Below are 15519 nucleotides of genomic sequence, written 5' to 3' on the forward strand. Positions count from 1 at the left end.
TTGCATAAGAAAATGATTTGGCGGCATAACCCTGTCCTCTTGCCGTTATTATATTATTACAGCTACCCACTACCCTCATTTTTAGCACAAATATGCATTTTTCAAACTCCTTTCCCGTCCCTTTTAATGTAAGTTGTAAGCTCGTGAGGTTAGAATTATTTTGTTCTATCTCCAAGTTTAAACGTTGGGAGAAAGTCTTTGATTTTTTCTAAAAGTAAAAATTGTTTAGAGCTTTAGCTTTTATTTTTAAAGAAATAATAACTTATTCTTTAAATAAATTTATATTTAAAGAAACTATTTAGAAAAAAATTTATAAAATAATGCGTATTTCAAAAGTTATTATTACTAACTAAAATTAATAATTCATTTTCTCCCAACTTTCAAAATTGGAGATAGAACAAAATAATTCTTACCTCGCGAACTATCTGAATTCAACCAACCCCACTCCCTCCTTGCTCATTTTGTTCGCTCCATCGGTGCTCCTTCCTCCCCTGTCCATCCTTTGGGCACATTTTGGTTCAGAATTATTGACGCTTTGGTTACATGAAACGGAGGATCGAAAAATTCAATGACAATCTTCAAAGCAGAACATTTAAAAGATGTGTAAAACAGTATGTGGTTATTTTGTAAGTTATTTCTTATTTCCTTCTGTATTTTTCTTTGTTAAAGTACTATTCTCCAGTTTCAGTTAATAAAAATTTAACTTTAACTGAATAATTGAGTTCAGATGCAGCTATGGGGCTATGAGATCCCACTTGCATTTAAATTGGCTAAACTCTGTGAGTTTGAAAGCAATGCTTTAATGAATATTTGGGAAAGTAACCCTTTTTTTTTCGCTAATATATTATTATTGCAATTTTATGTTTACTGATGAAATAAACTGAAAGATCTTCATGCAATCATTTTTATCATCAAGAAATATGTTGTTAGAATGTGATTTATTTGTTGATTTAATAATACACTTTCATTATTGAATTAATGATATTCAATAATATAAATGATTGCATAAAGTTCTTTAATTTTTTAAATCAAAATAGTTTACCACAGAACTAAATAAACTGTTTTTTCAAGATATTTACCGTAAAATGAGGTGACTTTGGCCTGGTAGGTGACTTTGGCTAATTTATAAAAAAAATGTTTAACTTTTAAAAACTACTTTGTACTTTTGCGGCTTCCTCCAAATTTAAGTTTATCTCAAAAGTAAAGTTATTCTGTTTATTTATTACTTATATTAATTGCAGTTTGCGGATTTATTAATATATTTTTTTGTTTGTTTATTAGAGTCTATAAAAACTGTTAAATTTATATGCTGCAAAATTGTGAGTTGGTTGAAAATGCTGTTAATATTTGAGTGGGTTGTGATGTTATAACTAATAGTATTTATAACACTTCTAATTAAAAATAACATTAATTAAAGTTTATGGGGTGGCTTTGGTCACAATTTGGGGTGACTTTAACCTTAGTGAAAAAATGTAATTATTTGATTTTCAACACAATATTTTTGATTTTTTTTTCAGAAAATGTTGTCTACAGATAAAATTTTATTAATTTAATTTTAAATTTTGGTTTTTAGGACAAAATACTAATTAATAATCATATTTATATCAAAGAAAACATGCCAAGAACATATAAACGTGTTGCTGGGAGTCGTGATTATATTCCATACACCCAGGAAACATTAACCAAATGTTTAAAAGAAGTAAGAAGTGGTAATTTAACACAAACAGATGCTTGCTTAACCTTTAAAATTCCTCTATCAACAATAAAAAATAAATTGAAAGGTTTACATAATAAAAAACCAGGGGGGTTGCACAATATTTAGTGAAATTGAAGAAGAAATTTTTGCAAACTATGTTATAGCTATGTCTTCTTTTGGATTCCCAGTTGACTGTTATGATTTACGAAGTATTGTGAAGTCTTATGCAGACTGTAAAGGAATGTTTATTAGGCAATTTGCAGGAAATATGCCTGGTATTGAATGGGTAAAATCATTCCTTAAGTGAAATGAACAATTAAGTGTTAGATTTGCAAGTAACATTAAAAGAAAGAGGGCAGAAGTAGGTACTGTTACTATTAATAACTTTTTTGATAATATCACTCCTGAACTGGCAGGGGTTCCTCCATCAAACATTTGGAATTACGATGAAACTAATTTAACAGATGACCCTGGTAATAAACTAGTAATAACAAAGCAAAGATCAAAATATCCTGAGAGGATAATAAATTCAACAAAGTCTGCTACATCTTTGATGTATTGTGGTAATGCAAAAGGGCATATCCTTTCTCCATATATTGTATATAAAGCTGATTCGATGTGGACAACTTGGACAGAAAATGGACCAAAAGGAGCACGTTATAACCGCTCAAAGAGTGGATGGTTTGACTCCAGTTGTTTTACAGATTGGTTTGAATCTTTATTGTTACCTAAACTAAAAAAAGCTCCTGGAAAACATGTTCTAATTGGAGACAATTTGTCATCACATATAAATACATATGTACTGTCTTTGTGTGAAGAAAACAACATTAAGTTTATTGCACTTCCTCCAAACTCCACGCATTTAATGCAGCCATTGGATGTTGCATATTTTCGACCAATGAAAGCTCAGTGGAGAAAAATATAAACAACTTGCAAGGAAAGTGGCAAAGGACGTAAAGCTCCTTCCCTTCCAAGAGACCAGTTTCCAGAATTGCTTAAATGTCTCATGAAAAAAATTGAAGAACCTGGTTGTGAAAGTATGAAGGCAGGCTTCAGAAAAACTGGATTATACCCACTTTATCGAAAACAGGTACTAGATAGACTTCCTAAACGAACATTTACAAATGAAGATGTCGATGTAGAAATAGGTTCTCTTGTCAGTGATTCTTTCATACAACATTTAGTTGAAGCTAGAGGTGATGATCATATATCCCTTAATAAAAAGCGACATAAAGTCTCTGTTGTCCCAGGAAAAAGTGTATCATCAATTGATGTAGTTAATATGCAAGCAGCTATAAATACAAGTAAGAAAAAGAAAAAAAATGACTTTTGCAAAAAAAACAAAGGTATCCACTCTTGAACAGCAAATAATTACAGATAACTTATTAAATAACTCTAGCATTTATAGTTTGATGATTGATGCATAGTTTTTTGAGTTTTAAATATTATCAAGATTTCTGTGTGATTTATATCTTAATTAAATGTGTAAATTAGCTTCAAGCTTTTGTTTTTAATATTTTTTTGCCTTAAAAACATATCACCTTGTATCCATGTATCTGTGAATATTTAAGTTATGAAACGAATAATCCATAATTATAATTTGCTTTTAGGTGGCCAAAGTCACCACCACTATAGGGGTGACTTTGACTCACCGTAAAAATTGAAAAAATTGGGTAAAAGGTATAAAACTTTTGTTTTTTATTTTAATTATTTATTTCTTTGACATTGTGCACACCTAATGCAATTTATATCAATATATTAGTCATTTATAATTAAATTTTGAAAAAAAAAAGATTTTAAATTTGGCCAAAGTCACCTCATTTTACGGTACCAATTTTTCAACAATTTTTAACAAATTCCTAGATATTTAACAATTCTAATATAAATTTTAACCATCATATTCTGCAAGAAAACATCTCTTCAGTTGTATATAAACAATCTCAGTTTTGCACCTGTAGCATCTCAACAAAGTCACATAAAAGTTACTGTTATACAACGTTAAACATAATTAAATTCATAATGGAATCAAGTTTAAGTGTTAAACTTAATTCAATATTAATTCTCCCCCAAAAATACCAAAAGTTTTTTTAAAGTTATTTTATGCTAAAAACATTTTTCAGCTAGAAGACATTGTTTTTTGAAACTGTGGAAGTAGCATTTGGTACTATAAAAAAATCCACTAGTTAAAAAAATTCCAGAACAAACAAAAACTTAAGAAAGCATAAATAAACAAAGGGTTTTTACACTCAGAAACAAATGGCGTAAAGTTCATGTGATGATTTTTTAAATCCTAGTGAGAATTTTTCATTTTCAGTAATTTATGTACCATTACTATAATAATAATACAGTTTTAAAAGCGTACAATTATACAATTTATAAAAATATACTATTTACAAAAATATAAAACAAATTTCAAAATCTTCAAAAATTTATTCAAAAAAAAGGCAAAAGAAAAACAGGTGTTTTTTTTTAAAAAATAATTATCTTGAAAATGTTAATTAAATTTGTAAAATACCAAAATAGTTACCCAATAAGATATCAGAAGTTTTAATTCATATAATCTCTACTCATAAAGTATATTTCTTTTGACTGATAAACAATATATATATATATAAACTTGACGGCTCATCAGTTCAATCTTGTTCAATATTTCTGCCTTATGTTGTAATTTTAGTATTTTGTTTAGTATTTTGTTTAGTATTTTGTTTTTTAGATTTAATAAGCACATCTGTTCCATATATCGTGTTAGGAAGAAAATATCTTGATCATCATTATAAAAAGATAACCAAATATGCAGCTAAATATGAAAGTAAAGCAAGTGCTTGTTAAGTATTTAATTCTATTTTCTGAATGAAAACTGAGGCACAGTGAACAGGTTTTTTATTATTCTACTTCCTCTTAACTTCACCATTAAACCTTTAAAAATACAAAAAAAAAACTGTTGATGTCCAAAAGCATATCATAAGTTAAATTGCAATGAAAGAGATGCATTTTGAGAGTTATAATTAAATTTTAAAAAAATCTTTAAGATCTAAAGAAAACCAAAGTTTTTGTCAAATTAAAAAAAAGTTTGAAAAATTAATTTTACTCTACTTTATCATATTTCAAATTTTTTTTTACTGATTTTACAGTTTTTTTTAGTCTCATATATGTGTTGGGAAGACAACATCTTTTAGTGATCATTGGAAAAAACTTCAGAAACTAAAAGTAAGCTTAGAAAAATTGAAAAAAATATATTTGTTAAATAATTTCCAATATTTTCCAATAGATATTATTAGGTTTGTTTATATTTTACATACTTTTAAATTCAAGATAAAATGTAGGATATGAAAAGAAAAGTAACTGTTTAGTATTTTTTGTTTTTTTTAGCAGATAAAAGCACAAAACAAAATACAAGAGAAAAACATTGGGTTAGGCAAGGTGACAAGATTGGTAACTGGCGGATGTAACACGAATAATAGCGTTGAAAGTCAAAATGAGAAAACCTTTTTCTTTAGTTGTTAATCAAAAGCAGCATGTCATGGACAGAAACACTTTTTTTGTACCTTTTACTCAGAGCAGAATCTTTTGTAACATTTAAGATAACATAAATAAATTCATCTATTAGACTAAATTTTTTACTGACCATCCGAGAAACTTTATCCATTATTAAGAAAAATAACCAGTGCTCAGCGTCAATTATATGAAATTATCTTAAGATATACATGTTATTAACTTTTTTTTCTTCTAATGTAGTTAATGTCTAGGTTTTGATATTTCATGATCAAGAAATTGTCAAACTATCAATTTTTAAGCGAAAATAAAAAAAAAAAAAAAAAAAAAAGTGAATATCTGTGATGTGAGCTGTTCAGGGAACTAACAAATTAAGAAACACTTTCTGACTTTACAACGAGTTTCTAAAAAAACCCCATCATGAGTATATTCTTTTCGAAGCGAAAACTCAGTTAACGAAACTTCTTAAGCTATGACAACTGAAATAAAAATTTATAATGCTTAATGTAACTACCACTTTTAGCTCACACCACGCCGTTATGAATTTATTTCACTTTTAATTGTAACGAAAAACGTTTTGTATTCAGGTGCGTTAAAATTACAAACTATCTGAAGGAAATATAACATTTTTGTTTTTTTTTTAAATTAAACTCAGCGATTTAACTAACTCACAGTGGCGTAATTAAAATGAGCGAGGACTACGGCAATCTTCAGACGCCATTTGAAAAATTTGCAAATTTTACGTACGTTTATTAGGCTCCTTTTCACTTAAATTTGTTTATTTAAAATTCTGGTAAAAAATACATTCAAGGTTCCTAATTCAGTTTAACTTCTGGATAAAAAATTTTAACAACGAGTTACATCAAATATCGGGAAATGAAATGAGAGCAAAGATCTATATTAACTAGATATCTAACTCCGCATAAAATTCATAGAAAAATGTAAACGAAATTTATTTATATCAGCAAATCAAAAGTAACGTATAAGTTACTTTTAAATAACTATAACTACAAAGCATTAAATACTGCAAAATTTCAAAAAATAATTACATTTTCACCAATTCTTAAACATATTTTCTAATCAAACCGACAAAAATATCTGTTGGTTGTTTTTTATCATTTCGCGATTTTCTGCTGGAAAACAACATTGCTGGTTGTTTTGCCCGCAGAAAATCGCTGCCGTTATGAAGCAAATTTTTTTTTTTGCTCTGTCGTTATGAAGCAAAAAAAAATTTGCTTCATAACGGCAGCGCGAGTTAGTCATCTAGTAAATATATAACATTGAGTGAGAGTAACTGCCTTTTTAGTTTTTTTCACATGAGCAAGTGCAGAAAGCTCTTTTACTAACACATAAAGGATCTCTCTCTTAATTGCAGTAAAAACGATCATAAAATAAAAATGTTTAAAAGTGAGGAGGATGGAGAAATTCTAATGAATGTGCTCCTCTAAGTATAAAGCTATATTTTTTGGTCAGAATGAAACATGTGATGAAAATCTGGAAAAAATAATTGAAGATTTCAAAACATTTTCGGGTGGATAACGGGAACATCAGGAAAGGTGGAGGGGTAATTGTTCAAAAGATGGGGGGGGGGGAAATGGGTGGGAGTTGAAAACTCTTAAGTTACTCCGCTGAAAGCAACCCAGCAAAAGACTATCCCCGTTTAATAAAAAGGCAGAAAAGTTTAACAGTATTCTCTCACACATTTAAGTTATTTTTATTTAAAAAAATTAGTTTTGTTTGTTTAATAAATTTGATCACACATACTTGTAAAGCTGTGTATGCTTCAAATTGTCATTTAAACAAAGCCAAATATTTTTTAAAAACAAATGTCGTAAAATTTAAATAATAATTATTAGCAAAACTAAAAAAAATAGTTCTAAATTGAAGAAACTTTTATTTATGAAGTGATTCAGTGAAAATTAAATAGCGATTCGAATGAAAAAGGTTCGAAAACCTAAAAGGCTATTAGGGCGACATAGACAAGTCGCTTTAATGTTCAATTAGTGTTTGTATTACTTTAAGGCGACAGCATATTTTATATCTTTTAAATTTCAGCCGTTGTTGATGAAAACAAGATAAAAACAACCTTTTTTATGCCTTTGAGTTATATTCTATAGATATAATCATCAATGATAAAAATAAAACGAAAAAAAAAATGTCGCCTTAAACTTACAAAATTACACTGTCGCCCTATCATCACATCCAGTGTTATATATATATATATATATATATATTCTTGAAAAGTAACAAAAATGCCTTATTTAGCAGTTTTAACTACATGTCAGTACAGTACTGAATGCAGTATGATATTTACACAATAACCATTGCAATACATGTTTGCTAATAATAAATTAAAAAAAGCTATAATAGTTAACGATTATGCAAGTTAAGTGCTTTGATTGCTCTCTCAGACTCTTTAGAAGTAATAAAGTATGACCGACCAGTTGTAGTTTTGGGTTCGACTGCTAGCAAAAGATCATTCAAATCAACAGTAAAAATATCAGGAGGATCTCTGAAGGAGAAAAGTTGACTTGGACCATGAGGGTGAAGAAAGTTCATGGTTACTTCTCTTATTTCTGGATTGCTCTTCAACACACAACCTATCCACCAATGTTCATCATACTTTACAACCATGTAACCAGTAATTGAACTGAAGTTGAGCTGGCTAACTTTCTGTGACGTAATTTTTTCAATTCTAGACACAGAACTGGAACTATAATCTTGTACTTGAAGTTCATTCGTGGATAATGGTTAAAAGCAATGAAGTTTTTGGGTACCAGGAATCGTTTTAGCATTCGAAAATCTTTCCTTCAATATTGTGGATTCGATTTGCCAATCATTTGCAGTGAGGTATTCAAAGGAAATACCATGGATATTTTCTTTAGCAAAAGTATATAATTGATAAGTGGTCATTATTTGGTCATGGTATGGACGTTGTAAGCTTGCTTTTGCTGCTTCACGTTTAACAGTTCCTCCAACTCCATCACAAGGGCCCTTACCATGACTTGTGGCAAAGAAATGCCATTCGGCTGGAATACCAAAGTCCTCTTTGTGATAGCACAGATTTATTAAATTCTTGCAGTTTTTGTATTATGCTGCACAGCCATCACTAAAATATGTTATTTTTAATACCTCAAATTTCACTTTTGAAAAATTAATTAGTTTACGCTGAAAAAGATGAACTGCAATTGTGTCATGAGTGTTACATTCCAAAAGCAGTACATAACTTCCATGACATAAATTTCCTTTATATTTATAATAAAAAACAAAAGGATGTAAAGTTGCTTGACTATTTGTCCAATGATATCCCTGTGCTGCATCTTGTATGATAAATGCATAATTTTCTGAAAAATCACCAATAACCAGAAATTCTCCATCAGATAAATTGTTTTTCTTCCAGTCTAAATATTTAGCCTGCTCTTGAGCAATAAAATCATGTCTAGTAAGTGTTTTCAAGCTCCCTAAAAATCTTTCAATAAATTCATCAGTGGACTGTATAAAGGTTTGAAGCTGGGACCTATCTGTTGTAGTCCACTGTTTATACTCAATTTCTTCAACTCCTTTAATTTCAAAGCATTGCAACAGCCATTCCTTTAGCATAGCAACTCCAGGGCAATTTTTACACTCGCCAAGAGAACATGCTGGCAAGGAAGGATTGCATTGGATTTTAGCCAAAGCATGTTTGTAGTTCTTAATAGGGGTTTCTAGTTCATCTTCTAGTTGTAAATTATCCATATGTGATCCGACTATCATGAGCTTAACATTTTGATGAATGGTACATACACATACACAGTGAGTACCACTTGCTCCTGCAAAGACACATTCTTTTGGACGTAGCTCTGCAAACTTCGAAAACCCAATTCTGATATTTGGATACTTTTCTGAAAAAAATTGATAAACTTCCTTCAAATTACTTAAAACTAATCTTTTCTGAATATGTTTCCTTTCCCCATTTTCCATAACAGATAGAAAATCTTTTTTTCCAGGCATTACACGGCTAACAGTGTCAGAGTAATAAAACTCTTTTACCATATCTTTCACATGTACAGGTAGTGATTTCCCTTTTTTTGGGTTAGGGGTTGATAAAACACCTTTGGTTATTAAAACTTCTTTTGCTTGAGATAAAAGTCGATGCGAACAATTGAATTCTCTCATCACTTTTTGATTACTCCATTGAGCAACAAATATTGTCAAAATCATGATCTTTTCACTCTTACTTTGTGTTGATTTATACTTTTCCTGGAGCACTTTAACAATGTCATCAGCACATGTGTTGGAAACTTTTTTTTTAGTTGCTTCGTATTCATCATCCTCTGAAGTATCAATGGCAATAGCATCTGAATTAGGAGATAATAGGTCTAACTTCCTTTTTACAAGTTTTTTAAGCTTTTTCTTTTTCTCCGGAATATAACTTTTAACAGTTTGTAACTTGCGTTTATCCAAGGGTAACTCACCCAATAACGACAAGGATTTATTAAAAATTGAAATTTCTACTTCCTGGCACTGATAATTTTCATCTCCCTTGTCACTACAAATATCTTGAGATCTGGAACTGCCTTGAGAATCTATCTCTGTATTACAATTTACAGAATTTTCATCATCACATTATCCTATTTCGGAAGGTAAGCCAGTGATCCTCTTTCGACAAGTATCACATAATTTTACTCCAGCCATAAGTTTTGAGGGATGCATAGCTACCTGCCGACTAGTAACTGCCCTTAAGGTTTTATATTGTTTTTTGTTATGGTGTTGGAAAGGGTCATAACAATAGTGTTGTCTCTTCTTTAACTCTTTCACCTGCGCTTGAAATGCCATTTTTAATCTAAATTTAATTTGAAAGTTGCTAAACACTTTTTCCTAAGTTGTCTTTTGATGACAAATTCAATGGAAATGAATTAACTTTTTTAATATAAATATATATAGCTTTAAGCCTCATATTATTTAATACTGACTTAGTATGTATATATAGTACTAGTAATTAAATTACAAACTAGAAAATAAAAGGAAAAAAGGAAATGATTAATAAAATATGTCTACAATAGGCTATTTACAGAAAATTACCTCAAAATATCGCTTTTGTAAGGCCGATAAATATTAAACTTTTAGAACCTACTTATACTTTAACGTTAATCCCAAAGCTGTTTATGGGAATCCCAAAAAGATTTTTTCATGGAACATCCACAATAGAAAAAGCAATGTGTAAAAAAAAAATTATGACTTTTGACCTTTGCCATCGACCAGGGTCAAAGGTCAAATGACCAAATGACCAATAACTTTTTTTTTATTGAACTAATCACTTTTTTGTATAAACACAAAGTTGTTCGTCTATGCAAGAGCTTCTGTTTGCCACCAAAATCAACTTCCTAAGTATAATAGAAAAAAAGTTATGACATTTTAAATAACCATGGTCAAGTGAAAAGGTCAAAACTTTGAAAGGTCATATCTCAGGAAATAATTGACTTAAGTCAAAAAAATTTACACGTTTTTCTTCTGTCCATATGCCCAACATGTGAGCCAATTTTCATCGAAATCCGAGTCGGTGATGTCAAATTTGATCAAAAAGTGGTTCCACTTGACGTGGAATGCCCCCTAGATGTCTAACTTCACAAAAATTCCGTAAGAAAAAGTGAAGCAAGTTTTTAAAGTTTTTACTGCCAGTAGCCATTTTATTTAAACTGAAAATACTTCATTTTTGTTTTGCTTTGATTTATCATTGCGTCATTTTAGTCTGGCAAAATAAACCTGGCTGGCAAAAAATTTGCTTCACTGCGGAAGCGCAAGTTAGACATCTAGTTAATAGATGTCATTGATCCTTTCAGACCAATTAAATAGGATGTCAGCTGAAAACTTTGTCGATCAACTAAAGTAAAAAATGTCGGGAACATCGTCTTCAAGATGCAATTAGCGTGTTAATGTATGTAAGGTAATAATGTGTGTCGATGTTAATGTAAGCAGGTGTTAGCGCATGTAATGTCTTAATGCATTTAATGAGTCGGAATGGCGCGGTTATAAAACTGTATAAAAAGGGATTGTATTTTGTAAATTGTATGATTCGCAGTCAGATGGCAAAAATAATATCAAGTTCAAAAAGAAAACAATGACTCTTTAGTGTTTCAGGGAAGTCTAAATAATTCCCCACAAAAAAACATTGAAATTTAATCAATTTTGAAGGTAAGAAATGATAAATTTTGTTTTATTTTATTTGTTACAATATAGTATTATGTACAAAATGTCTATTTTTACTTTTTTATTAAGCTTTTTAAGTGAAATATGGTTAACCTTAGATAACAAAAATTTTTATTGTTACAGGTTGTTCAAAGTAGTAAAAGAAAAGATAAATTTTTGAAATATTATTTTGATAACTTTATATTGTTGTAAAATTTGAAATATCAGTTATTTAAAATGTCCGATTAAAATTTTATAGTAAAAAGCTTTGTTATTTTCTGGGAAAAGGATAGTTTTCGAGAGGGAGTCAAAGTGACTAATTGGACAGAATTATTGTCCAGATTAAATTTTTTTTTTATGAAGTAAAAGATTTTTTTTCTTATTTAGTTTAGAAGTTTGATCTTATAAGTCAGTTGCCAGCATCATGGCGCGTCCAAGAACGGAAATCAAGAACTGCTTTGAAGAAGAGGTGACTCAAAGTACAGCTGGTGAAAGAGTCGTCCAAGCAAAGTGCAAGCCCTTTCCGGCAGCTGTCAAGGTTGCAGATCATAGCACTTCTGGGATGAGGTCCCATCTTTTTCAAAAGCATCCAGTTGAACTTGCCCAGATTGAACAAGACAAGTCAGAGAAGAAGAGGAAGGTTGATATTGCTTTTAATGAGTTTCAACAGGTATTACATGACAGTTGTGAAAAAAAAGTTTTAAATTAAGTATTTCTATATTTTGAATGTTCAAAGTTTAAATACTATAATGTATTGCAGGCTTTAGCCGCTTTACAGCGTGTACATTGTGATGTAAAAATTGAACAACTTTTTTTAATTTTACAGATATACGATGAGATGAGTCCTATGAAAAGGATCGTGGAGACAAGGTTCCTCTGGTCATGGACAGAAGAGTAAAGTCAAGAAAATTGGGCAGTCCATCAAAGGGCAATCAGAACAAAAAGATTGATGCTTGGTTAAAATACATACCGCAAGATGTAGATCAACTTCGAGGTGATTTGGAAATTGCAAAGTTATTAGCCAGATGCAACTTACCATTTAGCCTTGTTGGACATAAAGGCTTCCAGGATCTGATTGCTTATTTCAACCCAAAGATGCTGATCAAGTCTGCCACAGCATACTCACGTTATAAGTAAGATATACAATGTATTGTATTTTTGGTTAAATAAATAATTTTGGGATGGTTTCATTGGGTTTAAGAGGGAAACAAACTTAAAGAATTTGTATGAGTTTTAAATCAAACTTAAAAATCCAAACCCCTTAATTTTAATTGCACTGAAAATGACGCCGTAAGTCCCATGACGCCATTATTACATTATTGTTGTTTCTTAGTAAGTTAGTACCTCCCTTTTTAATTTTAAGATTGTTAGTTTCTAGACCTGTCCGCGCCAATTTATATTGTTAGTTTTTTTAAGTAACTGTAAATTAGTATAAACAACAGTTTTTTTTATTTGTTTTTTCTTCTTTTAGGTTGCTTTAAGTTTACAAAAACGTGAAAGCAGCAGTGGATCAAGTTCTGGAGAAAGAGTTGTCAAAAAGTCCTAGATTTGCCATTTCTTCTTACATGTGGCAAAGTCGGAATAATGACGCCTATCAAGACATCACCCTCCACTTCATCAATGAAGACTTCAACCACAGGATTTGTTATTGGTGTGTCACCCTTTTCTGGACGCCATCCTGCAGAAGCTATTGCAAACAGACTGGATCAGTAAGTAAATTTTTATAGAAGTTTTTTTAACTTTTTGTAGTAGTACTTACACTAATACTTTAACTTACTATTACTAAGTAAGCTAATTACGCAGTACAAGTTGATTTGTTGTTATGCAAATTTTTATACAATTTATCATATTAGTGATATTACCCGTTAAATGTAATATTTTTTATACCTTTAGTTCTAATTTTATAATATAATGTTATAACTAAAGGTATTAAATTATATGTAAATTTTAATTTGTACAATATTTATACTTATTAATTCTTTTTTTTATTTTTAAAAATGTCTCAGTGATTCCCAGAAATGCCGGACACAGCTATGTTGTTTGTGTTCGTGACTCAGCTTCCAACCTGAAGGCAGCTATTCCTAAATGGAAGTTTGTTGACGAGTCTCTGATCTGTGCTGATCACCTTTTGAACTTGGTTGTGGAAGGTGCAATTAAAGAAGCCAAGTCAGTTAAAGGTTTGGATCTGTAGTCAGCCATTAAAAAAGCTACAGAACTGTAATCTCTACGCCACAAGTCCTTTTTGTCAGAACATTGAATCAAGAAGGTGATTCAAAACATGTTGGATGACAACGACACAGTTGACAAGGAGGAACTAAAGTAAGTGAAAATGATGTTACCTGTCAAAACCCGCTGGAACTCCACATTAATGATGATTGACAGTATTGTAAGGATGAGAAGACCTTTGAGCTCAATCAGGGATAATCCAGGTTCTGACCCTAAAAAATTTACACCCGCTATTCCCAGTGAGGATGATTTAGACCTCTTTGACAAATTTTTGCCAATTTTAAGGAAAATCTCGGACATTTCGGAAAGCTTCTCTGCTGAAAAGAATGACTCCATTCACAGAGTTATCTCTCATCTGTATGGATTGAAATACCGACTTCTGCAAGGTACTCGTGGTAGCCTGTCTCCTACGGCTGAGATGTTTTACCAAAAACTAGTTAAAGCCTACGGTCGTTCAAATTCTGTTAATAAGCGACAGGTTATTGTCGGCAAGCGCAGTTGGATTATGAAAATTCTAGAACTTTCAAAATGGCTACGGACCTTTGTTACAGAATGATTTTTTACTTAGCAACCAATTTTTCATTACTTATCGCGTTTTTTAAAATCGTCTACGTTGATAACCGGCTTTTAGGCTGTTAGTAGTGTCTCGATAACTTAATTTTTTTAAGAAGTAAGTAAAATGAAATGGAAATGTTATTTTGTGATTGAAGAGAATCTACCAAAAAAAACTTTTTCTTTGATTTGTTTACAAATTTGGAAGTCTGTTTACTTTTTTTTTGAGCGGTAAAACTTAAAAGTTTTTCTACTTTTACTTATATGAAACTTTTAACTTTTTATTACTTTTAAAAAATCTTAGCACTCAATTTTTTTTTGTTGTTTAAAGTTTACATCTAACCATTGTCCTAAATTGATACAATTTTGTTTAAATCATTTGTGAAACAAAAATTGTCCTTATGTAAAAAATTTGACAAAATATTTCTAATAATTTTAATTAAAATCTTTTACTTTATATTTAGGTTTTTATTAATTTGTTAACTTAATTTACTTCACGATTAAAAACACTACATAATGCATGTGGTTAAGTTTGATGGTTATTCACAAGAACTATCCAAAGAGTTTTATTATTTTTAGATAAGAAACCCATTACAAAAGTTTGAATCTTATTTACAGGATCTGTGGATATTTGGTTGGGAAAAAAAAGTATCCTATTGGAAAAAACCAAAAAAATAAAATTGACATATGTATTCCATGTGATGTTGTCAGATTTAGAGAAAGTACATTCTTCTAAAATTTTTCAAAACGTTATGGTACCATAAAGAATGTGATAAGAAAAATGAAATCAACAACACTTCTTTTAAAAATGAACTGGAAAACTCATAGTGATGAATGCTACTGAGCAATTCGACGACCGTCATAGCGTGACAACCGTCTTTTTTTTGTCTTTAGCCTTCAATATTTTATTATTAAACAGATATAAAAAGAACTTTTTTTGCTATTTTGTTAGCGCATAAAAGGTGCTACAAAAAACAAGAAAAAAAAATTAGTGTGGATATATTAGCCTCTTATTCATGCGAGAAAATATAAAACGTCACAGCGTGAACAAAATTCTCTCATTGCTTTTTAGTTTTTAGATCAGCATCGCGATTCAGCTTATTACAATACATATAGTCTAAAAGTTTCATAGTCTATTTCACATCCTGAAGAGAGCGTTACCAAGATAATGTAAAATCTGAATATAAGGTTTTGATCAATACCCAGAATTTCAGCTGTTTGTTCATATGCTGCAAAAGCACGCCCTGAGGTATTGCCATCATTGCTTATTCCAGAACCACCACTTTTAGGAAAATCAACAGCAAGTCCCATTTTGTTCATAATAACAGTCTGATTCTTTTGTTTAGCTGCAGATGCCTTTTCTTTGTGTTCTTTAGATCTTGCTTGCC

The 15519-nt window shown here is 30.3% G+C and overlaps 1 long non-coding RNA gene and 1 pseudogene across 3 annotated transcripts; both read left to right on the top strand.

The window, feature by feature from the left end:
- The first annotated feature begins 375 nt into the window (after window positions 1-375).
- LOC149892750 (uncharacterized) lies at window positions 376-5309 on the top strand. 2 transcript variants are annotated; one of them, XR_016448550.1, is made up of 4 exons: window positions 376-626; window positions 4410-4505; window positions 4838-4903; window positions 5069-5295. It is a non-coding gene; the product is annotated as an uncharacterized LOC149892750 (long non-coding RNA). The 2 variants fall into 2 exon arrangements; XR_016448538.1 differs by having other exon boundaries at window positions 387-626; window positions 5066-5309.
- Window positions 633-4216, top strand: LOC149892751 (uncharacterized; annotated as a pseudogene). The gene is made up of 2 exons (XR_016448526.1): window positions 633-3042; window positions 3307-4216. The product of XR_016448526.1 is annotated as an uncharacterized LOC149892751 (transcript).
- Window positions 5310-15519: the final 10210 nt, after the last annotated feature.

The sequence above is a fragment of the Hydra viridissima genome, unplaced genomic scaffold, assembly GCF_058129835.1.
Source record: "Hydra viridissima isolate aposymbiotic clone 2 unplaced genomic scaffold, HvirCarnegie_v1 scaffold_1, whole genome shotgun sequence".
Taxonomy (NCBI): Eukaryota; Metazoa; Cnidaria; class Hydrozoa; order Anthoathecata; family Hydridae; genus Hydra; species Hydra viridissima.